Source organism: Passer domesticus, chromosome 3 (assembly GCF_036417665.1).
Source record: "Passer domesticus isolate bPasDom1 chromosome 3, bPasDom1.hap1, whole genome shotgun sequence".
Classification (NCBI taxonomy): domain Eukaryota; kingdom Metazoa; phylum Chordata; class Aves; order Passeriformes; family Passeridae; genus Passer; species Passer domesticus.
In genome coordinates this window covers 13,098,677-13,124,177 of record NC_087476.1, presented here as the reverse complement: position 1 = coordinate 13,124,177, position 25,501 = coordinate 13,098,677, and the positions used below count along the sequence as shown (strand labels likewise).

At 36.5% G+C, this 25,501-nt stretch overlaps 1 long non-coding RNA gene across 2 annotated transcripts; it reads right to left on the bottom strand.

Annotated features, from left to right (window-relative positions):
- Positions 1 to 16,521: 16,521 nt before the first annotated feature.
- On the bottom strand, positions 16,522 to 23,524 carry LOC135297911 (uncharacterized). 2 transcript variants are annotated; one of them, XR_010359841.1, is made up of 5 exons: positions 23,461 to 23,524; positions 22,711 to 22,825; positions 20,283 to 20,337; positions 18,100 to 18,175; positions 16,522 to 17,845 (listed from the first exon to the last, which is right to left on the bottom strand). It is a non-coding gene; the product is annotated as an uncharacterized LOC135297911 (long non-coding RNA). The 2 variants fall into 2 exon arrangements; XR_010359840.1 differs by lacking the exon at positions 23,461 to 23,524 and adding an exon at positions 23,114 to 23,415 and having other exon boundaries at positions 22,711 to 22,914.
- Between the last annotated feature and the right edge of the window lie 1,977 nt (positions 23,525 to 25,501).

Sequence of the window (25,501 nt, the reverse complement as noted above, 5' to 3'; positions counted from 1 at the left end):
GAAGATGACCTGTAGTAGCCTAAGAATAGATGTTTTCTTAGGGTGATCATAATATCCTCCAGTGATGGGGATGCTGCAATCACTCCCAGCAGGCTGTTCCACTGCTCCCCTATTACTGCAAGAAAGAGGTTTTAATCTTTAAACTGATTCTCCTCTGTTGAAATACAATCTCATTACTTCTTGTAGCATGCTTGGTAATTATGAGCACCACTTTATCCTCTCTGTCTGCAGCCAACTTTTCTGCACTTGAAATCCATTAACATTATTCATGCCTGCCTGTCTTCTCTAGGTAATACAGCTGTACTGGGTCACATCTCCTAAAGCTCTGAATATTCATATGATTCTCTGGTTTCTGTCCAAGCGGTTTGTAGCCTTCAAAATGGATATACAAAAGTTTCAACTCATTTTAATTTTACCGACATAAGACATGAAATAATAACACTCAGAATTTTGAGGTTTTATTCCCAGAGCCTGATTAATTTAGCTGTGATAAAACATATTTTTTAGCTCTATCCAGAACCCTTCACCTACAGTGTGACATGCAAAAAATACGTTTGGGGACAGGATTCCATAAATAGTATTCCTAATGGTATTAGCCTGTGGACAGCAGTATCTGAATTTTTTAAGTGTCTTTTAAAGTGTATTGTACTAATGGACGTAAATTATTGTAATGGGTGTGACAAAGTAAATATTCCCCTTTTCCAGAGAAAAATAGAATAGCTGTTCTGCCCTCATGCTTGCAGACATCTGGCTGAAGCCCTCCAGATTATTTTATTTTGTGTTATTTATATATTTAAACACAGTTGGGGTTTTTTCCTTAAAAATGCAAATTTTAGTTCTTCAACAGTTACACTTTTTTCCTCATTCCTAGAATTTTAGCGACTACTATCAAAAAGTGTAGAACTGTGCATGGTGTAGAGCTTGTGTGGTAGGTTGAGCCCAGTCATGATGATAAACACTAAAGGATATAGCTATATATATATATATATATATATATATATATATATATATATACTTATAGCATCCCAATCAGCTGAAAATGAATTTGCATCTAGAGACATAATGTCTTTTAAAACAATTTATTAAAAAATTCAGTTAAATTGAAAGATACAATAAGATAATAAAGTGATTAATAATGACTGAAATCATCAGTGTAAAATTTTAGTGAGATGTTAAAAAGATGTTACGTACTGTTCCATAATTAAATATAATTTATTGTTTTAAGAAAATTAACTGTATGTAAATAAAGGTATATTGAGGTTTCTATATGATTTAGCAATAGTTGTACATAAAATAAGGAATTAATTTGTGGAGGTACTCATGAAAAGTTTGGGTTGAACAACTGCCAGTCTGCAGAATACCTACCAGTGTCTCTAAACTCCTTAGGCATAATCTATCATCATAAAAAACACTTCAACCTCAAATTTATATTTTTATATGGCAGGACTTCCTAAGACTAGAGAAAGTCATTATCATGGTCTTCTCTCTATCACACTGAAAACAAATTTTAATGGCAGAAAAATATTCCTGGTTTTGTCACCTTGGTTTTTTTTTGTTTGCTTATTTTTAATTTTTTTGAATAGTGTCAGCAGATCTCCAGGAGTAATAAAATTGTATGCACTTAAAAGTAAGCTGAAATTCTGTATTTTGTTTGTATTACATAAACTAAACCTCTTTCTATGGTGCTGTAGATATTCTTTTAACTGCTGGCTCCAGGAACTTTTTAATATAAGGTTGCCAACACAGATGTACTTTAGATGAGAACTAATTATAATTCATAACACTAATTCAGAATTAATGCAAAATATTTCAATAGGAAACTTTCTGGAAGTACAAAATAAGGAAATTATAGTTTTGTTTCCCAAAGTAGAAAATAAATGAAGCTAACAATTAAAATATAGACAAGAAAACTTAAATACCAACAACTTAAATACAAACAACACATATACTGTTAAAATCTTTCTTGCAGAACTTGATGTCAATATTATTTGCTTGAACATTTAAACTTTTTTAGAGTGGATTGTGTATGAGAAACTTGTGTGAAGTAAGACAAGATTGATTTGACTCATTGCTTTCTGCTATATTTGTATTATTTCCCACAGACAATGTTCTGCTTTACTATAGATATTATTGTAATGTAAAAGAAGAAGAGAAACTAAGAGTACTGGCTTTTATTCAGGTGCATTTGTGTGGAAGATGCCTGGCAGCAGAATAGTTCAGTAAAGTTACACTACTCAAGAGAGTAATAAAGTATATTACAATATTCCTACCATTTGAGTGTGCAGACTATGATTTTCTGAGAATAAATTACAGGTGGGGAGGTTTTCTGACACCAGCAGTCAAAGCTTTTGTTTTCCTCTTTTTGAGTTTACAAAACCTTTGGGATATTTTGTAAATGTGGCCATAAGATAGTAAAAAGTGGGTTTTACTGGAATTACTGCATTTAAAGAACTCTGCAAAGAGCTGACTGGGGCAACATTTCTGTTGAAATTTGTGAACAGCGTGCAGTCTGTTACTGAACTGGAGTTCTATCACATTTCTGACATGCATTTTGAGTTTTCAGCACACCTGTCACAAGTCAATTGTATTTCTTATTTATTGGAAGTGGGCCAACCAAATAATTAATAACTGTACCTGGTGACACCAACTCCATTGTCCCCTAGGGTGAAATCCAAGTCTGGATGTACCCAGCAGGCAAAGAGCAAAGTTTCTCAGCAAAAGCTCACAGATACCAGGGATTTGGGGAAGTGTCACCTCTTGATTGGAGGCACACACCCCATATCTAATTGTCACTGATGGATTTTTTATTTTACTCCTTTGGGAATTAAAAACTCTTAAAAAGCCTAAGCACTTTGAAGAATATACATAATCTAGATCTTTTGAAAGACTTCTGTTCAAGCATGGCTAATGATGTGGCTTGCAGCTCCTTTTTAATATGTCCAGGAGGAAATTTCTCTAACATATTCTTTTTTCTTAATTAATTTAAAAGCCTTCCAGTGTCTTTGATAAGTATTTGTTACTTGTATCTTTCCCTGGAGAGTTTATCCCAAAAGGAAAATCTTCCAGTGGAAAAATTGGAAGGGAAAAATAAAAAAAAAATCAAAAAACTTTTTTTCAAAGTCTTTTGGCCTTATTCAGGAGTAGCTGGGCTTAAAATTTGTAGGTAGTTATCTTACCCTTCCCACCACAAAAAATCTCTATGACCTTGGACAGTGCAAATCATACCCATTGTCCTCAGGCAGACACATTGTGGAGCTCAGGAGAGGTGCACAGATATTGTACCCAGGACAAACACATCAACTGAAGGCAGCCAGACTTCATCAGCATCACCTACAAAACACAGCCACACTGCATGTTAAAAATGGAGGCTTTATAAATGCTAAGTCTGACCAAAGCATGAACATGATGCTGCCAGGATTCAACACTCAGCATCACAGTGCACTGAATGTTTACAACTCTTTCCTAACCAAATAGAGTCAGACCAGTATAATGAACCATAACTTTTCCTACCCTAATATCAGTTTTAAAAAGAGCAGTGCTAGCTGGTACTGCTCTGTATTAATTATGGTTTTACTTTTCATTTCCTGTGTCCAAGTAAAAGCTTTGTCTTTTAAAGGTGGGTCTGTCATAGAACCCAAAGGACTGCAGTGAATTTAGCTACATCTGCCATATTTAATTTAGCTAGCTCAAGTACTGATCACAGTGCAACAGCAGCCATACAGAGGCTAGAATTTACAGCCCTTTTTCAATCAATAGCAGGACTGCTATTGACATGTGGGATGCCCACTGCAGATATATCTCTGGATGCTGAAGAAGTATCTCAGCTGCTCTGCAGAGGATTCATATTAGATGGATCAATTAAAATTAATCCGTTTAACCAATGCATATTTTGAAAGTTCTGTTTTTTCCATAGCATAATAGTATGAGGTCTGCCATTATTTTAAGGTCTTGGATTGTTTTTAACCCTACCTTAGTCTAGTAATCAGGCTATTTTAAAGTGAAGGTTACACCAATACACAAAATTATCATGAGTCCTTCTTCTTCTTTCAAAAGTGTACTCATGTAACCAATGTCCTTTCTTCTCTGCCTAAAACATCTGACATGGATCCTGGATAAAAGCACATAGAGAGGGGCCAGCACACTGTGAAACACAGGAGGTTCCCTCTGAACATTGAGAAAGACTTTTTTACTGTGAGAATAACTGAGTGCTGGCTCTGATTGCCCAGGGAAGTCAAGAGGTGAGGGATCTCCCTCCTTGGATATATTCAAGAGCCTGATCCTGGGCAACCAAATCTAGGTGGCCCCAACTGGGCAGCAGCATTGGGCAACAGGACCTTCAGAGATGCCTTCCAATCTCAACTGTTCTATCAATTCAGATAGAAAAGTCCCTCCACAAGCTCTTTTTCTAACTGATCTCTAAATCAGCCAGCTCAGACTGTGCTTCATCAGGAGCTGAGCTGTACCTCAGCTGCCATTCAGCCATCAGAAACAAGTGCCACAAAATGGGAATTGCTAAGGACACCTTGAATGTAAGCAAGCCTCACCACCACCCCTCTTCAGGATCTTCCAAATGGTGCTTTCCTGGGGAAGGGCACAAGTAAGACCACCTGTATTTCCCTATTAGCACATTCCATTTACATGACCACAGTTCATGTAAGACTTGCATCTTTACTATCTGCTGTAGGCAGGAAGTAGGACTTGTCCAGTTTGCAACGGAGGAAAACAACATAACTGGTTGAAAATTCAGCAGCCTGTCTAGGACATTTGTGTTTTAATTTTTACTTATATAATTGATTAATGCAGCATCACTGTGTACAATTTTATTCTCCAAAAATGCATAACCAAAGTCTGAGCTCATAATATTTTTTTCTCAAGCTCAGTTTATTTCCAGATGGAATAAGAAATGTTAGGAGATATTGGATATCTAAAGCCAGCTTTCACTTTGCCACAAAAAGGCAGTTGTGCTAAGAGTTCTATTTTTAAAAGAGATATTCCAAGTTGCCACCCTTTTGGATAATAGTACATGGTCTTTTATTAAAAGTATTTCTGAAGCAAACATAGAGATGAATATTTTTTAAACTAGTACAATATTTATACATACATGCACGTGGAAGTGTCACACATATGTACAGATTCCCTGTAATTTATTCCTGTTCATTAGGTGTAAAGGGAAAGTGAGAGAGAGATAAATATTCTAAATCTGGATTAGCAGCCTAAATCACAGTGAATTGATGTATGCTCAGCAGGATCTGCTTTTCTAAGGTGCATTAATGTTTTAAAGATCTCTGAAATTATAAAATGGGATTGAAAGAACAAACAGGCTAATAAAAAGCAGGTAAAATGGTACAAAGTGTAATTTGTTCCCATGTCCCAGCCCTCAGAAGTTTTTACCATGAGCAAGTATGTGAGCCTTAACAATGATCAAATTAAATGACAGATTAATTCCTAGATATGTGGGAGTGCATGTGGTGATATCAATGATTTCTATTCACAGCAATGACTCATCTCATCTGCTTCTTGAAATTCAACAGTGAGAACTGGACTGGCATCATGCTTCTCAATGGCAGCACTAATTGCTTTCAGATCTTACATTACAGGGATATCCTCTGTACTTTTCACAGGCACTGAGCCCTTGTGGCTAATTAGGATCTAGCCCATAACTCTGAATGAAAACCAGAAATTTTTAGTTCATTTTTTTTCCTGTAATATCTATCCATAAACCGGCTATCAAGATATCCATACCTAATAAAAAAAATAATAAATAAATTCATGACCTTCTCTCAGGTTAAAAATAATACTCTTTTCTCCTACAGAAGACTCTCTGTGTCTACTAGCATTTATCTGAGATTAAAAAAATTCACATCTCTTTCTGCCTAATTACAGTTGCCAGAAATTTTCTATGCCAATAGGAATGTCTCACCCACTTAGAAGATTCTTAGTATAAATCAAAAAACTTCACTGGTAACATTTGGAAAGGTGCTCTAAAAGAAGCAGCACTGATACATTCAGTTCCTTTTCACCCTCTTTGGCTCCCAGGGTACTGAGGGCCGTAGAACTGCTAGTAATAAAATCAATTAAATTCTCTAGTACTTGTTACCATGCCTGAAAGGGTAAGTTTATTTCTATAAAAGGTAGGAACATTGTACTATCTATTAAAATTAAAATCATAAATACCAAACATTAGGGAAGTGATTCACTAAAGGTCAACAATCATCCACTGAATGCAGTCACTGCCAAGATATTTTGGATGTGCCTGCCCAGGATGTGCAGCAGCAGATCATCAGAGTTTGGTGGGTCTTGAGCAGGCTTTCCTGGAAAAAGAGCAGGGAATGCAGAATCCCTGAAGCAATATTTGTCTGTTTTATTAAGATGATAATAGACCTCTGCAATATCATAGTGTTGTTTCCTTTCATCTTAATTAAGGAAGCCACTCTGAAGGGACTGTGTAATTATTTTAGGTCCCAGAAAGGGCCAAGTGAGATGCCCTAAGCCATGCAGGGAATGGCAGAATCAAGAAATCAGGGAGAGTTTGAGTGCACTTTTTCTGTACGGAAAGTCAATCACAGAAAACCTGTCCTGCTTTTCAGAGATACAAAACAGCTGTATTATTTATCAGCTTCATGGGAGGCGAGTCCTGCAGCAGACAAAACAAGTATATTTGATTTTCTTATGTTAAAAACAAAAATGAGAATATTTTAGTGCTATTAGCCAACTTCATTTGATGACAGGTTTTAGATCCACAAAACAATCTGAAAACTGTGTATTTACTGTGTGTAAATGAAAGTTTCCACTACAATGAAAAACCAAAAAAAAAAAATTCCTTCACACTACTATTTTAAATTTAAAACACAGATTTCAAGTAGATTAAAAAAATCTGGCATTACCAGACTGCTTCAATACTGATGTATATTTAGTTTTGCCTGCTCAACATGTCTGTCCTCATTCAAGGTATACCTTTTATGTTCAAAGAGAGCAACACACAATTCTCATTTATTTTCCTCTGATTCTTTTGAATAGTCATACATGCATTAGGCTGGAGATGTGGTCAAAACCCACTTCCCAAATTTATTTAAATTTGATATAATTCAAGAAAGTAAAATTGCAATACCATTTGTATGTCATTAAAGAAAGAAATGCCTTAAAAAGACAATAATATGAGAATTTCTACTAAAACTATTCTTGGACATCCTTAGAATTGTAAACAGTAATTTTGGTAATCACTTTTACCCATCTTTCTTGAAGAAATTATACCTTGCTACAGTCAAAATAGACATGATACATAATATAGAATCAGCAGCATTATCGTTCTCCCTTTTTGAATATCAAATTTTAATTTTTGTTCTGATTTCAGTCTGAATTAATTGCCTTGTAGAAGAATGTAATAAGAACTGTCAGATATGGAAAAGGTCTCTTACTTATGAAATCTCATCTAGTCAGAAGAAAGGACAAAAGAAGAGAAAATGTTTCAGTGTGATGCATCTGTCATGATCATGAGTGTGTAATTATCCTGTTTCAGTACTGAAACAACTGCAAGTCATTTTGCTGTACATGTCTTGCCTTGTGCCCTTCCCAAGTGCATATGATTTATTCCTGCATACAGCATTCATATTAAGGCTTCTAATTGAAAGCCATGTGTTAACATGAAATATGTGGAAGTGTAGTTCTGCTATGAGAATGATGTAGGTTGAATCTCAGAAGACTTTACTTTAATTTTCTGTCTAACACAGACTCAGTTCTTCAATTCACCATATACCTAACAATTTTCCTCCACCTCTATCTATCTCTCAGCATGCTAGTCTGGCTTTCAGGTAAAGCTGATACCAGCTGAGATTCATCTCATCTGTGTTAGGAAACTAAAACTAAAGTGAGTACACTCTACAGAGAGAGAGAAAAAAAAAAAAAAAACCCCACCAAACAAACAAGTGTAAAGTAGCATTCCAACTGCAGTTTGAATTTATTCAAGGATGGAGACTCCACAACTCCACAGCCTTTCTGGACAGCCTCTACCAGCGTTTGTTCACTCTTACAACAAAAAAAGAAGCTTATTTTTCTTCATGTCTTACCAGAATTCGAAAAGACACTTGAATCTCTCTTTAGGTCCCTTAAGTAGAAGAACACCAAAAAATTTTCTTACATTTTGCCTAGATGTTGAATGTGTAAAGCTAAATGAAGTGAAACACCCAGAATTACTAGCTGCAGCCAAATACGTTGGTAGTCAGAGAAATAAACTCCTGAGGGTATAAACTATATAATTCAAGTCCTTACTCTCTTTAAGGAATTTGAACTTGCATTCCCACATTTGGCTCATTTAGCCATTAAACTATTTAGACTATTTAGGTACTGAAGCAGTAGTTTTTTGTCTCTTCCTTTTTTTTTTTTTTTTTCATTAGCTGATTCACATTTCAAGCAGATTCATGTTTTGGATGGCTAGAAAAGGGAAGATAAAATAGTACCTGTTCTGAGTTAGCCCACTATTTACCCATATTTACTCATCACACCATTTACAACAAACTTTTCCCACATTGTTCCCTTCTGGATGGTTATGGAAACACTCCTCAGAACTAACTACTGAAAATATACATCTGCCATGACCCCTTTTCCCCTACTTTCTGAGTATTAGGGGGAAAATGGACATCTAACAGTGACAATTTCTTGGATATGTACATAAGTGCAGCATTTTGGACCTTAATTCTGTGTACTGCATACAGTGCTGTAGTACTAAATGCACTAAAGGTTTGACACAGCTGTGGACAACAGCTAATTTACTTTGTGTGTAAATCCACATTCATCACTTCCATTTTTTTATGCACAGTGGAACCGTTTCAGCTGTGCTTTTACTACAGCATGAAAGCACAGTTTCTAACATCTTCTATGCATGGCTCACTTCTCCTCATACCACCTTCCCAGGGAAAAATATGGTTGCATAGCATTTTCATTTGGTTCAGTTGGTCCATTTGGTTTTTCTTCTTGCTTTTTTTTTTCTTTTTTAATAACATCTAAATGCATGTTCTTGTACTTTTGTAATGGAAATTATACAGTAAATAAAATATGCCACAAAGTGGAGGCAGTAAGCAATTATGTTTGAGGCTATCCTTATCCTAGGAGAATTAATTCTATAGCTTGTGACTTGAGTACCCCCAGCTCAATTTCCCATGTCCCTTTTCTCTTGTTCAGTGGCATGGTGCCCAAAGGCAGTTACATGTATAGAAGTTTTCCATAGCTGCTTGTGTCCTAGCCGGTTTTCTGACAAGCAGCAAAATCCCTGTTTAATTAGTTAAAGCTGAAGAGCCTTAGAGGACTACATAGCTTTTTTGCATATGCAGTTGTGTAAACATAGAATCCATCCCCTTTAGACTTATTGAAATGGACCTGTTTCAGCTCTGGGAATTATTAGAGATGCTGTGAGTACAAGTCTTTAATGTGATCCATTTATAAAACACAGGGAATCTTTTCCATTACTGTTGAGACCGCTGTTGAATTCTCTCTTATTTTATACAGTGAACAGTATTAAGAAGCCAACAGACAGGTTAAATTTATTGTGGAAACATATTTGAATATAATACCATTGCTTTCTCTGCTGAACACAGTTCACATTTAAACAATGTTTTGTCATGTCCTGAACTTGAAAATACAGGAATAAATCAACTTCTGGGCACTACTGAGGTTACAGATGTAAAGACACATAGATTCTCTACTAGACTGATAAGGTTCTCAAATACTGGAAGGTTGTTCAATGGAAACACCTAGCCTTCTGTGGGTATGTTTATAGGCTGATTTCTGGGAGTTGCTCATCCTGGAGGAGAGAGGCTCCAGGGTGAACATATGGTGGCCTTTCAATATTTAAATGGGGCTTATTAAAAAGGTGTGTATGTATACACACACACACACATATATACATATTTACCATGACACTTTTGTGGTTCATTCTTTTTTAAATTAAGGTAATGAGACACTCCAACAGGTTGCCCACAGAAGTTGTGAATGAGCCATAACTGGAAGTGCAGTTTATGATTATGATGTTTTAGAGTCCTCATATCTCCCTTCAGATATATTCATCACCATTATAAAATCACCAAGGTTTTAAAAGTTAATTTTACTCCATTGGCTGAGAGGATGTAGAAGATAAATTGTATTGAGAACAAAAGATATGTACAACCACTACTAGAGAAATCAAATAATTCAACATTGTATTAACCTATGAAAGACAAAGGCATCTACAATCTGTCCCCCACCTGGGCATCCTCACAGTCTGAACCACTCAGGAGCAGGGCTAAGCCTTAATTCTAAGCTTACCCATCTGTCTATCTTTCCCTCACATTCATTGCAAACATTACATTTTAAAATCCTTGTTAAAAAAAAAAAAACCGAACAAAAAGTGATTCATCTAACTAACCACTTGTCTGCATTGTTTGACTGTAGATATAGATAATAGTAAATAAGGCAGACTTAAAAACAAATTGAAAAAACAGTTGATTTACAATCCAGTCTGCCCAATTTATTAGTTAAAAGCACAGGAAAACAATTGAACTCTGTTGAATACCAGCATATCTGAGCTACTGCAGATGGAGGGCATTCTAACTCAAGGACTGCAGTAAGAAACTAAACTCCACTAGGAGTCTCATCTAAGCAGTAGGAAGGAAAAACAAAAATTGAGATTGCTGAATGAAAGGCAAAATCAATACTACTTTTTAATCTTCCAAAATTCTGTCCTCTTTATTAGGAAAACAAATCACTCTTCCAGACTATACAAAACACAGAAAGTACCCAAATGAAATAGAAAAATAACATAGTTAAGTAGCAATGTCTGGATATTTAGAAACTCTTTGATCAGATCAATAGCTTGGGGTATGTGAGTCATTATCTAATACATAGAATTTTTCTACAAACATTTGTCAGCCTCTTGTCATGTACTATTTTGGGGTTTTTTCTTATTTTTTCAGAAACAGTCCAATAAGAGCTTTCATGTAAGTATTCAAAGGCTTGAAGAACTCTAAGTAGACCATAGAGGGTACGAAAACTAGCTAAAAAGTTTTCTAAATAATTTTATCTCCAAATTGCTTGGTTTGGCCCAAGTTCTCAGCCATCTATTTTCATCCTGAAAGCAGCTCATCTTCAGCGCTGGTGGCAAAATTGTTACAAAGAGGGATTTGCTTAGTGTGCCTAATGTTGAGAGGACCTAATGTTCTGAAAAATGAATTTGGAAAACTTCCCAGCTTGCACATCTGCCCCTAAAACATGAGAATAATGGACTGAATACGAGAAGGGAGGATTAAGTGAATACTTCCTCTCCTCTGCCTTCCCTTTCCTAAACCCATGCAGTCCCTCTGGATGACCTTTACCTTAAGCACTGCCTCACAGGATCCAGGCCACCAAGCTGGCTTACAAAAGCAAAAGACCTATCTGACAGGCAGATGTATGGATGTGATACTGCAAATCAGCTGGTTATATCAGCACCATATGTCAGCAGTTGGAAAGAAGGTGCATTGGAAGAAAATTCACACTATGATTAATTAGTAACTTGAGAGGTGTTTTCTTGCTGCTACTCTTTTTCTTTCCTTCATGTTAATGCCTCTCATATTGCCCTGAAAATTAAGAAAGTGCATCAAAAGACATGAAGAACTGAACAGTCTCTAAATTAAATCAAGGTGGATAATAGAATCACAACATTAAAAGATGAAGAGGATTCTCAGATCATCACTTCCTTTTGCTGCTTTATCTTGCTGTTTCACAGAATGTACTTTCTTAACCTCCATCTCCTTGCCAGTATGATCCAAGAAGTTTGGCTTTAGCTATTTTCAATCTGGGACAATCCCAAAGCATAATATATGTCATTGTCAGAAAACATTTTCCTGATCATCAACCTAAATATTCGAGGCTTAGGTTGATTAGCTCTCATGAGCTTTTACAGCAGGCCTCAGATGAAATTACTTATTTCATCCTCTGTGTTTAAATCTAGGCAAGGAAAATAAATAATTAATTTAAAACAGATCTCCAGAGGACAAACAAACCCAATACCAGTTCTAGCTCCACTTACTTATCAAAACTATTGAAACTATAGCTGGTTACCCCTCACCTCAAACTGTCAATTGATGTTTCCTCTTACTGATCACCTTTTCTACCACTGCTTGCAACCAGTGATGCTGAAAGCCTGCACTTTGGAGTCTGCCTCAAGCAGGTATTTACTAATTTATTTTAGACTTCAGTTAGAAAGATTCCACTGGGGAATGAAGGAGAATTACTAGCTTTTAAAAATATATTAGTGCCTCTGATGCAAATAGGAGAACTGAAAAAATGTGAATGGATTGAATGCGATATTCAGAACATTTTTTTATAAATACCAAAAAAATCACCAAATTTTGGATCAAAATAAAAATCCCTTGGAGATTTGACAGCATCCACTGTGCTAATAACAGAATCCTCCTCCAGGTATGCACTACCACTTTAGTGAGCTACTATCCTGGTAGAAAAGACAATGTAAATACAGTCTGATCCATTTCATACAAAATCAGCCAAGAATGAACAGACAGCATAGAAAATTTGGAGATCTCAAAAAGTCCTTCCATCTTCAGATGGAAAGGGCCAGTCAACTCTAGCCAGCAAGCAATGCCTCAGGGCAAAACCCTCTTCAGCTATCATACAGAGATCTAGAATGGACTGTCTGAATTTGATCTTGTGGTCTACTTGTGCTGTACGTGTTTCCCAGAGTTTCAGCATTTGGTTTTCAAATATTTTGTCTGTTTTCTGCATTTTCCAGTTCAGACTCTTGTACCTGGCACATGCCCTGAACCAAGGTTTCACTATATTCACTTCCATTTTATATAGAAGGTAAATACAGTACAAATACATTGTGCACTCCATGGAAAGGTAAAATGGATTTTGGATGCTACTGTAATCTTCCTTAATGGGTCTGCAATAACTGACAGTCCCTAGCCTCCACACACTACCCATTCCTTTTAGAAAGTATGATTTATCTCTTATCTGAGATAAATGTTAAGGTTTTCAGTGGGATCACTAACCACAGCCCCAGTACACTGAATGCTAACTGACATCAATTATTGGAAAATACTAGTGCATTTTCCTTTCAGCAGAAAATATTAAAAAACTATATAGAACAAAGTAAGTTTTAAGTGCTTGCCTTAAAAAGCAGAATTCACTTTTGAACTCTTTCACTTCAAGCAAACCTAGCATCAGAAAAAGTCAAGGTAAGATGAATAAATAAAGATGTTTTTCTCTTAACTTCTAGTTTTCTCCCAGGCCAGTTTGCTCTTGTGGGGTTTTTGATGTGCTGTTCTAGCAAAATTTATCATACCTGAAGGACAAAAACATAGCCAGATGTTTGCCTGTAGACTTTGTAAATAGCTGCAACCAGGTTTTACCTTAAGATTGTTCTACTAGATTGATTGCATAATTTAATTTTATGTCTGGCATTGAATTCTTCTTCATGTACCAGCCACAAAACTGTTGTCTTTTCTTTTTTTAAGTCAGGAGATGTTGACTACTCTCAGATAAGATATTAAAGCAAAATTCCATTTATATTTGTTAAGCACAATATTGTTATAAGTGAATTGTATGCCCAATTGTATTATAAAACAAAACATCCATTATAATGATTATAATAACTGCTGCTACTTTGAATTAATATACTTTAGCTAATGTTAGACAGAAGCTCTTATGACTAAATACTCAGTCATTATTGTGCACACAGTAATTTTTCCATCATATAATGCCTAGATTTTTAAACAAACTCAAGAGAGTTGGAAAAGTGAAAATATCTGAACTGAGAAGCTTCTACTTAAATGGAATCTATCTCTGTATATAGATATTTCTACACACACATACAAATATGAATAAATAAAGCATTTCAGAGATGCATTAGATTATGGAAACATCTCCTAGGAATGAAGCTCTTTCACATGTCACACTAAGATATGAACTAAAATAAGATTACAGCCACAATCAGAGTGCTGTAGAGTGAACTACTCTGTGAAATCAGAGGAGTGCCCATGGGGACACACAGGGGGACACATGCTCAAATGATGGATTTTTCCACACCTTTGATTGAAGTCCAAGGATCAAAACAAAAAAATAAGACAGCATTTGCAGTGAATTTTCACATCAGACATTTTGTTAGCCACAAGTAGTCCATTAGCTGAACTTTGCTCTCCTCTTAAATATATTACAAAACTTCCTTATATTTAGAAAGTTTCCTTATGAATTTGTAAATGTAAGTATTTTTAAGGTCAGATTTAAAGCAGCTGGCTGTGGCAAAATGAGCATTTGTGGTTAACTTCAGAATGTTGTCCAGTTTTATTATATAGTCCCAAACAGTGAAAAGTAAAGCCCTTATGGTTGTCTGAGCCTGTGGAAGATACTGTGATGGGAAGGAAGAAGCTAACCCATGGAATTTGTCTCATTTCATAATGGTTCTCTAGGAAAACCTCTCTGCAGTCTTCTTGAGACACTAACATTTCCCAAAGCTTTTTCTTTATCACTTTGGTTGTTATCAATAATCTGACCTTCATCACCCCTCACAACTGTCCCTCCGTAGCATATTTACATAGTGTTGGACATAGCATTCAGCTTAGTTATCTTCTTTATATACCAAAACAATGGAAACACTATAATTAAATAAAAATAATCCATCCTCAAAATCCAGGATAAATAAGCAGAAGGAATATACAGAAAATATGGTGTATCACTGAAGTACCAAGTCTCTTGCCAAGGCAGTTGCAATAAAGTATTTGAAGCTTCATTTATTTTGTAAAGCCATTTTTGTTGTTATTTGGATTTACCAAAATTGCTCATCCACTGAAAAATTTTGCCAGTATTTATCTAGATTTAATATAAAGGTGTCCATAAAAACATTATGTACTTCTGGTTCCCTGTTTCTTCTTTTTAGCTCTTCATTCCATTAAAAAAATAATTTTGATCCATTTAGTTATTTTTAAAAAATTCTAAGGCACTCCATAAGAAAGTATGGAATTCTCTAATTAAAATATAACTTTTAAAAAAATTGCAGAAGCTTATTAAGTGGAACAGTTATATTCATACATTTGCTCACCTTTAGCTACTCTTCATCTTTTGCGACCCCTTTTTCATGATGTATTGTTATGCTCAAATGTACTGTTTCCATTCTTGCATGTTTCTAATCTCAGACACACTGATGGCACTTAACTACCAGTTAATAAGGTTGGCTCCTAAATTAGCTGGTATTCAGCCCAGCAGTGAAGCCAGGCCATGATTCTGTCCCATCAATAACAAAAATAGTACAGAGTTGTGTCAATTGCTATGCCCTATAATCAGCACTTTTCCATGCCAGAGCCCTTTTGTTTGACAGAAGATTTCAATACATCATACACATGGTATTGACACAAATTGTTTTAAGAGCACTTGTTTTCATATTGAGTTCATCCCTGGCTCTGGTGGATTGCCTTATTTGAATAGAGATTATTTTCACAATCTCTATTAATTTTGCTACCTGTCCTAAAGGCCCCACAGTGCTCCCATCTTGTGATAAAAATACACCAATGAAACACTCATCTTGCTGATTTGGCACTGTAATAAACCTACCCCAAAGCCAGTCCAAAGATTTAAATATGTCTCCGAGTCAATTGTGTGAGTGTAGAGTAGCAATTCCCTTTTACTGCCTTAGGATGCAATATATCCCCTAAGTAAAGCTAGTTTGGGAACAAAGAGAGAGTCATTCTCTCCTATAACTTTCTTTAATAAATTGGATCAAATGATAACAGCATCCCTGTTGAAAAACACAGACCACTGATCAAAAACAATAACAAAAAATAATCAATATGTAAATGCACTATTAGTCAGTGACAATTGATGTGTTAGGGTACAGGATTATTTATACCAGACCTGAAAATAACTGATGGCAATAGCCTTAATGTTTCTTGTTCTGCAGCCAACACACCCCAACCATTTTATGTGCAATCATCATGAAATAATATACCAGAACTGACCAACTGTTTGAAATATTCTTAGTCACAGATTTACAATTGAAGTCAATTAGTTAAAGATTTTTTTAATAAGTTAATTTCTAAACCATAGCTCTGTGATTAGTTTGTAATTATTAATAGAGAATGTACTAGGACAAAACATGCATCTTAATTTTTTTTTATTTACATTTACACTGTCTGGAATTATTTACGTCCAATTTCCACTCCTGGAACCAGCCATGCTGTGAAATTGCAGCCTTCTGAAGCACTTGGCAACTGAAAAACCTAGCTATGAAATTTTGCTCATCATTACATTTTTCTCCTTTTCAATTTAACACTTAATTATAGACTATTAAATCAGTCCTCAATAAATGTATAAGACTTTCTGTCTTATGTAGAGTGCTTCTTTATTTACCATCATTGAGAGACTGTTGGAACACTCAGAAAGAATTCCTTTAAACATTTATTTGTTGTACTGCTTACTGTAGAAAATACAGAAATTCTTAAAATAGCTTTACAATGTTTTAGTCACAATACTTGGTAGTAACACTCAATCCAAAATTACCAAGTCTCCTGTAGTTGTTGCAGGTACTCTTCAGTCCCATATACAACACTTTACTTTCCTCTTCCTTCACCCCTCTAACCCTCATCTTTTCAACATAAGAATATCTTTCAGTTCATTTTAATAAGTTCCTTTTTTTTTTCTTTCCTGTTATTTTTCAGATCACTGAGTTTGGAAGCTATGGTTCACTGCTAGAACTACAACCCTGACCGTGGTTTCAGTCAAGATAAAAAAGAAATAGATAAGAAACAGAAACATAAGAACAAGATAGGGGAAAAAATAGTATTTCCTGTGCCTATTAAAATACAGGAGAGAGACTTTAAAATTGCTATTCTCTCCAACGTTCTAACAATTCTCAGGCCAACATTTTACACATACCCCCTCCCTTCTAGACTTCATTGTAATCCACAGAGTGCAGAGAACCTGAGCCTCTGAAAGCATACTAGGAGCATGGAAAAATCACAGAAACAGCACTACATCCATCAATTAGCACAGCACCTTGTTACCATTCAGAGCCAATACAGAGAGGTACCTGGTTTTGTCTGTTAATCAACACAGGGAAATTCAAATCTATGTCTCTGTTCCCAGGGAAAAGAGGTTTGTACCATTAACCTAAAAACTCTGAACAGAAGTGCCTGTCCTCATCCCATATAAAAGTGGTGCAAAGACACCAGTAACACACAAACAGTATAATCTTTTAAATTTAGTGATCAGGTTATTAAACGACAGACCAGGGCAAAAATATCTGGATTAGAGTTCCAGCTACAACATCTTGTTATACTTTTAAAATGAGACGTTGCTTAGATAAAACACAGAAATAGTGGTTTGGTCTGCAGTAATGAATAGTGTCCATTTTAGTTTGTTTTTGTTTATACAGACTTTATACACTTCCCCTTTCTTTACCTCAATCAAAATCCATTTATCTCTACAGGAATATATTGGCAAGATCAAAGATTTGAACCCAAGTTCAAGAATGTTTCTGGATGCATTGAGTTTTGAGCAGAGCAGTACCCCTGAGGATTGTGGGGGTTAAATTCAATATGTAGTAAAACGTGAACAACACTACATATACTTTATTTATTTTGGAATCAGATTTCCTGAGTTTTGTAGAGAAAATTATTAGTTTGATCTTATTTCTGTTAGGTTGGCCAAAGTAGCACCGAAGAGATGCAGTGAAATGAACTTTCTTCCAACTTGACTGCCACAGTGACAGTGTCTAGGCCAGCTGTGGAGCCAGGGTGTGCAGTACCACGGGTGACACCGTACACCAAGATGATGAGGTGGCAAATGATTCACCAGAAGTATCACTGCAGTTACAGGGGTTTGTCAGGTGCTGATAAGCAAAGAAAAAAGACCATCTTAAACTTCCAGCTCCAGCTTCCAGTCACATTAAATGTATTAGGATGAGGGAAAAGAGAATTAATATTTTTAAATGAATTGAGCATGGTGGAGACTGTTGAGAGAATGTATATCTAAGCCTCACAGAAGACCTATTCCAAAGACTTTTAAAGAGCAGTGGTTCAGTTAATGATGCAGAATATATGAAGGAAAAAAATGACACATTATAATGAAACAGTAATGGCCTACCTGCATAATGTGAAAATATCCCTGCGATACAGAATAGATGGAATCAGTCACCTGAATAAGTCTCACCTCCACTGTGCTGAGAAAGCACAAAAACAGCAGCTGAGGAGCATGAATGGTGGGGTAACCAGGGGGGGAAAATGAATTAAATTAAATTAAACAGGAAATAAAGTGGCTGAGGGTTTTTATCTTTCTCCAGTAACAGATCAGTGGACTAGAAAGCTAACCCTTTGGCACTGAGGGCTTCATTTCTGTTTAGGAGCTTGTGCAGCTTATAGTGACTCAAAGCCAGAATTCCTACACAGAATTCCCAACCGAGACCAACAGGATTCCAATAACTCTGAGAATGCCTGCATCAGATGGTATTGGGCAACAGTGGATCACCATTCTCAGTAAGTGCTGGGCAGTGCTCCAAACACTTGCTAAGGCAGCATACCTAGTTCCTTACACTCTCCAGTGAGTATGAAGAAATTTTACATAACAGAGTCAAAAGACAACTGTTTTTCATTGGCTTTTATTTCACATATCCATTATTTTTTGTCTGATTTTCCCCTAAATCTATTGTTTTATCATACACTAAAAAAATTTATCTGTATTTTAAGTAACTGCTAAAGAAGGCATTTGAGGGAGATTATTTAATTGGTGTGTCCTGATGTTTCTTTTCTTTCTATGGCATTATCAAACTCCTGCTTCCCACAATTGTAGAATGTAGCTGAATTAACTGTTCATCATTTGCAATTAGTTGCTAAAAAAATATACCTTTATATCAGTGTTCATAGAATTCTCAGACAATTAAGCTGATAAGTCTTCTTCAGTGCTGGGGTGTATTTAAACTACATTTCTATGAAAAATAATCCTGCCTTACATGTTTTCAATTGGGAATAAAATCCTAATAAAATTAAAAAATACTTCTTCCATAACTAGAAATTCTCTTAATTCTATCAATTTCAAGGTACAGTACTGCACAGTCTAAGAAAAGTATAAATCTAAAGATTTCATCCCAATACTTTCATTCATTGCTTTATTTATGAGAAAAGACAACACTTATTTCCCAAGAAGACATTATTATAGTCTTACAATGATTATCAAAGAAACATACAGGCTCAGAAGTACAGTCATTGATAGTTTTCTAGGCAGGGAACCAGACTGAAAAAGTCTCATTCTGTTCTCAGATATCTAGAAAGCATTTTCTGTGATATTGAGAAATGGTTTATGCATTTGAATTTCCTTTGGAAGAACAAAATTCCTATATTTCTTTTACTTTCATGTTTATTTCAAACTTTTTTTATTTTTCTTATACAGTGCTATCTAGTCTCTGTAATAAAAATGACCCTTCCTTTCACTTTTTGGTGAAACATCTCTCAGTTATCAGAGCAGCAACCCAGCCAATAATAAGAAGAAATATCTAAATCATTCCATGTTTTAATCTTTTGAAGATCTCACCAGAGCACATAAAATAAATACTAATTAATATAATTTGTATCATCTCTATGATCAGTGCTGATTACAACAGTAAACCAAATAACATTTTCTCAAAGTACCTAATTTTCATGAAATAGAATTCTTATCCATCAAATGGGAGTTTTGGATCCAAGCAAGAATTCACCATTGCAGCTTTTGTGTAAACCAAAACACAGTAAAGAGCTAAAAACCCTCTAATTTTCAAAGTTTAGCAAGAGTAGACACATAACCCCCAAATATACTTGTGAATTCCATGATAGCTTACAGCTATCAAAACTAGAGCCAGTATTTTAACTTAAAGAAAACAGGGTTTAAAAGTGAGGGAGTGTAGCTGATCTGTGAATTATATGTTAGTGGATTTCAGAAGCATTGATTAAAATAATCTTTTAAAGTAGAAAGATTTCTAAATGAACCCCATGTAACAGGAAGAACCAGTCTGTCTTTTTAAATGAAAAATTCTGCTTCTTTGATAAATCATGATTTTTATAGGTATCGAAAAAGCTACAGGGGAATTGTTTGAACTTTCATTTATTACTTCTTTGAACTTTCAGATAATTATTGGCAATATTCCTCAATGTTAAAGGAAATGAATAGGTTAAGAATTTTTGGATGTAACAAATAGTTTCCAGGGCTGAAAGCAAAACCAGGAAAGCCTCATCAAATACTGAGTGATGAGAGGGGATAACAAGGGTCTGTTTAACACCAATCCCAGATTTAATACTTACCTGAAAACTGTAACTTCCTGTCTTTCTCTCAATTTTTAACACTTATTATATTCACCTGCAGAACAATGGCAAGGTTGGTTGCATGTCCTTTTTTTGAGGAAACACTTTTGCACATAAATTAACTGACTAATTTTAAGAAAAGCCACAATTATGGAATCTCTACACATTTAATGATATCTTAGATTGTCTATACAGGATATTCGTTTTCTTCCCAAAGATGTGTACAAGCAGATGCTATTCTTCAAATACAAAGAAAATATTTATAGGTAATCTCTAAACTTTCTTCACTAGTAATACTCAAAGTAGAGATAGTCTTTCCTGTAAAAAAAAAAAGGTGAAAAAAATAATGTCTCCTCCCTTATTTTCCCCTTCTCACCCACACCCCCCAAGACATTTAAAAGACTGAAGGACCTACTTATGTAGAAACAGATGATCAGCAAAGTATAAAACAAAACATGGGAACATTTCTGCGAGAAATACACTATTTGGTGAAAAAAAAAAAGACACAAGTATTTCACAAAAAAAAAAAAAAAAAAAAACCACCACCACACAAGGATAATGTTCCTACCTCTTTTTTTCCACTATTAGGTGTCTTTCTACAGAGGAACTGGAATACTATCTATCAGCATGTCCCTGTATTTATTTCAAAGTGCTTTAAAGTCAAGTGCTGCATGCAACACTTTTCTAACTGACCAAATGCAACCTGTGCTGTTATATTAAAGTTCTGTCTGCCTTCTTCTCAGTGGCTCTCGAGGTTGTTGGTTTTTTTTCACAGAAGTCTCATGAGAAACCACAGATATCTACAGATGCCTGTGTCCTGAGCTGCAACGTTAAACAATTCTTACTGGCTCTTTGTTGTATCACTCCCATGACACCTTCCCAGAGAAGTTGCATTCAATCAGTGTAAGCTGTTCCTAGTGATGTGAGCTAGTAACTAAACAGTTTTGTGCTATCTTTAGAAAACAAACCAAGAACAAACCCAAAACTTTACACTCAGAAAAACTTCTGAGTTAAAGATACAAAAACTCTGGAGAGAAAGAAACAGTGGATGAGAAAGAAGACTAGAATTTCTGTGTGGTTTTTGAACCAGATTGATGACGCATGCAACTACTGAAGATTTGTCTTCAGAAAAAAACACTCCTGGGAGAAAAAGTCTCTAGCTGCTGTGACACAACTCCACATACTGTTTTAGCTCAGAGCACAAGTGAATTTTACCAAGCCAATCTCCAAATTCTCCTAACAGATTGTTCAGGCAAATTTCAGCCTTCTCAGATGAAACAAAACTGGAAGGAGCATTTCAGGAACATGGACTCCGGCTCTGATCTGTCATTAAGGCATAGAGTCCCTGGCTCAGATGAGACCTCAGCACAACCAAAGTCCCCAGAGTGAGGGAGTATTTAGCACATGAAGTTTTGTTGTCTGGGTCCTCTCCTGTACTCACCAGCCAGTCTCCTGCCCACCTTATACTCAAATTATATCTCACGATTTTGGGTGTAAGGGTGCCATAAAGATTATTGTCTCCTTATCACAAAAGTTTCATATCTCCTTGGTGTTTTCTCATGGGCAGCTTATCAGAGCACTGACTCTTTCATTTTCACAAAGTAGCCAACTAACTCCAGCTCCCTTCTCAACCAGCCAACCCACTCCTTTATAGCACTCTTCTTCTCATTGGTGGCAGCTGTGGCCTGTTAAAGTCAGGTCTATTCCTAGTCTTTGGTAATTGGCCCAGCTGCAACTTCTTAGGTGTGAGATTACTTTCTGCACTATCTTTATTTTCTTATATTCTATCCCCCCACAGAAGATTACATCAAAAGCATTTCATCAGAAATCAATTACATTAGACAGACAAATTTGCCCTTGGTGAAGAACTGCTGGTCATTCCCAGACATCTTCTTGGATCATCAGAGACTTCCTCTGATCATGATAAAATTAAGTTAAAAAAAGAAATTAAACATATTAAAATGGTAAAAATGTATAAACTGGTTACTTTAGAAAGGTAGAGAAAATGCAAAGAAATATTTGAGCAGGTGTAAGTACTATATTAAGAAAATCTTTGTAGAAAGAGCTGGAAAATCTGGAGACTAACTTAAATACAATTATCCAAACTGATATGGAAAATTGCCTTATTCTAGAAAAAAAAATATTTTTCAATAGAGAAAGCTAAGAATTTCTCTAGAAAGCCCTTAAAAGCAAATTCACCAACACTAAAATTCCATAATTAATGAAGACAAGCACAGAGGATAATGACCCTCTTAGGAATGCTGTCAATCTGGTGACAATGAATTCTACATAAATATCCCTGTACTAAAGAGTACCAGTAAGTAATAGCGTATATGAGAGTGCAATCAGACCTCCAGGGCTGTAGGTAAAAAACAGGATAGAAAGAAACCAAACAGACAAAGATTCAGTTCAAAGTCAGGATATCTACCTGGGGGATTTATAGATGTCCAAAGTGTCTAAGCATCATCATAGCTGATGAATATCTTCTCAACACAGTCAGTGGTGCCTGAAGAGCCCTCAGATGATCAGCAGCTGGATATGCCCTGGAGGATGGGTTGGTGGCCCTCAGCCCAGCAGAGGAGGTGCCATGACGTGGCACTGCTGTGGTATAGCTGCATGGCACCGGCTCAGCCTTACCAAGAAAAATTTTGCAAAGGTGTGAGAAAGTGTGTGAACTGCAACTCTGCAAGACAGGCTAAATGGAAACATGGAACGGAATTGCTGAGGTAGTAAAAGCTGTTTAAGAGCCAAAGTGGAAAAAATACTGATGTGAAGAAGGAATTCCATGAGGAATAAAAAAGTCAGAAAAAAGTAAGACAACCAAGTGTTACCAATCAGTCTGTTCCAAGGAGCAAAGCCGACCCATCACTCCCCACAAGGCTGGTGACTGGCTGACCAGAAATGACCTGCTGGGCCCTGTGGGTGACCAGCATATTCCTGCTCAGTCTGGTACACCACAAGTACCACATCTGCTGCCCATGTTAGCACACAGTGGAAAGAAGAATTGGGGCAAAATTAGAGGAAACTGAGAATTTATATTCACATCCTAACAGAAGTTACAACAGCACAGAAATTCTAGGGTAAATTACAGTTGCTGCTCCCTGGATGGAATGCAGTTGCCATGCTTGTAATTTATTCCATGGTGATTCCCCACACCCACAATCTGCAGCCACAGCACCTGCTAAAGGGGATGGAACAGAGGGTGGAGCAGAGTGCAGGTACCACGACCAGACTCTGCTGAAATTCTCCCAGCGTGGGGAATTCAATGCTGCTTTGCAGCTGAAAAACCACCCAGCACCTGTCAGCCAGGGGAGAGAGGAGGAGAGGTCCTGCTGCTGAGCCAACAGCTGTGCTGAAATCCCCCTCCTCAAACGGACTTGGTTCATTACAACCTAATTGTAACATTAACACACCTCCAACCCAAAGGTACCACCTCCAAGGCACAGCCACTTCTCACTGGTCAGGTGCTCTAAATTTTATTGACTGCATCTTTAAAAGCAAAGCAAGAGAATTCTATACCAATCTGTAACAAAGGTATTTATGACTGGAATCACAAAAGCTCCAGCTAAACACTAAGAAATAGTATAAAAGTAAGTTGAGAATGAAGAAAGTTTAGGGAAGAGTCCTTCATAGCTGCTAGGATCAGTCAAGGGGCTGAACCGGTCTTCTCCCCCACAGGGACACCTAGGGGGAAAGAACCACACTCTGTGTGAGCTGAATACTTTTATTGGGGATTGCAGCTTGTCTGTGTGTTGCTTTGAATCATTTTTGCAGTCAGATACTGTCAACAACAGTCCTTGAACCTTAACCTGTCCCAATTTTATATTAATAAAGAGTGTTATTCCATAAACTGTTGGTGTGAGTCTCTCAGAGGTGCTGGCAGTCACTGGCAGCAGGGAACAGACCCAAATGAAAAGGAAGAACTGCTGAGGAGTGTCCCTTATCTTCTTGCCATATTTCCCTGAACAAGTCAGTCAAACCACCCCTCAATACAGCAGGACTGTTCAGTGAAAGGGACACTGACAGACTGGTCAGGCACAAGGGTCTCAGCTTCCCTGGGATGCTGACAGACAAATCAAACACTAATGGTCAAGTCCATCTCCCGACATTAAGGGTTGAGGAAACCTCCCTTTGTCACATGACACAGATAAACAGCTGCTCTGTATTCCTGTCTGTGTTCTGCTTCAAAAGTAACTTGGGGCACAGTAAAAGGCACCCAAAGACCAGCAATACTGTGAGGGAGGGTTACCAGCTCAACAACTATAAGAGGAACTTAAATATTCTGTGCATGTCAGCCCCTGAGTAAAATTGAGTTGCCTCAGAAGGGTCATCTGTTTTCATTTTTGTACAGATTTTACTTCAGCTGCTAGTTCAGAAGGGTGACCATTCGGTTTTTATCATGATAGGACATACCTTCTCCTGATGCCTTCAGTAAAACCCCTCCAACTATCAGGTGCAGACCTGCCTGTTCTGGAAGTGAGCTGTTGTGATTTGACAAAGTAACAAAATTATAAAACTGTAAAACCTCTGGTTTCCATCTTCATATCTTAATTATCTTTTTCCTCTCCTGCTCCCTGCATGCTCTTTCTCAATTCAAAATAAACTTCTTCTTAATCATGGCCGACTGATTACATTGATTACTGTGTTGTCCTTTACCCTTTCTCCAGTGGAAAGACCACACTCTTTATGTGCTTGTAAACAACAAGAGCTGTTTTTCTCTTATTTTCCCCTTATGAAAGCTTATTTTCTCATTCCCTCAGCTTGTGCATGATAATGCAAAACAGGGCACAATCCAGGAAGTCTTCTCCTCTTTAAGAAACTATTTTTTGCATTTACCATTTCCATTCCTGGCTTACCTATGGCCTACTAAAGATGCAAAAGTAAAAGTTGAGAGACACTTTCAAATTAAAGAGTACTCTATCCTTATAGGGATGCTTTTTCTGTAAGCATCTACATATGGGCCAAACAGCAGGGTTGCTGTTGCAGGACGCCACAGCAGGGTAAATTAGAGGCAAACTCTGTTTCACTTCCCTCTGTCTGCAATAATTTGCTTTAAGGGAACGTCTGCCAGAGAATGGAGTCATGCCTCCTTCATGGGCTAAATTTGCTGCATTTACCACAGGCACAGATTAATAATCCTTACCACTACCACCACCCTATTTTATTTCAGGGTACCGCACCACTGTTGCCTGTAAAACAACTGGAAAATGAAATTATTT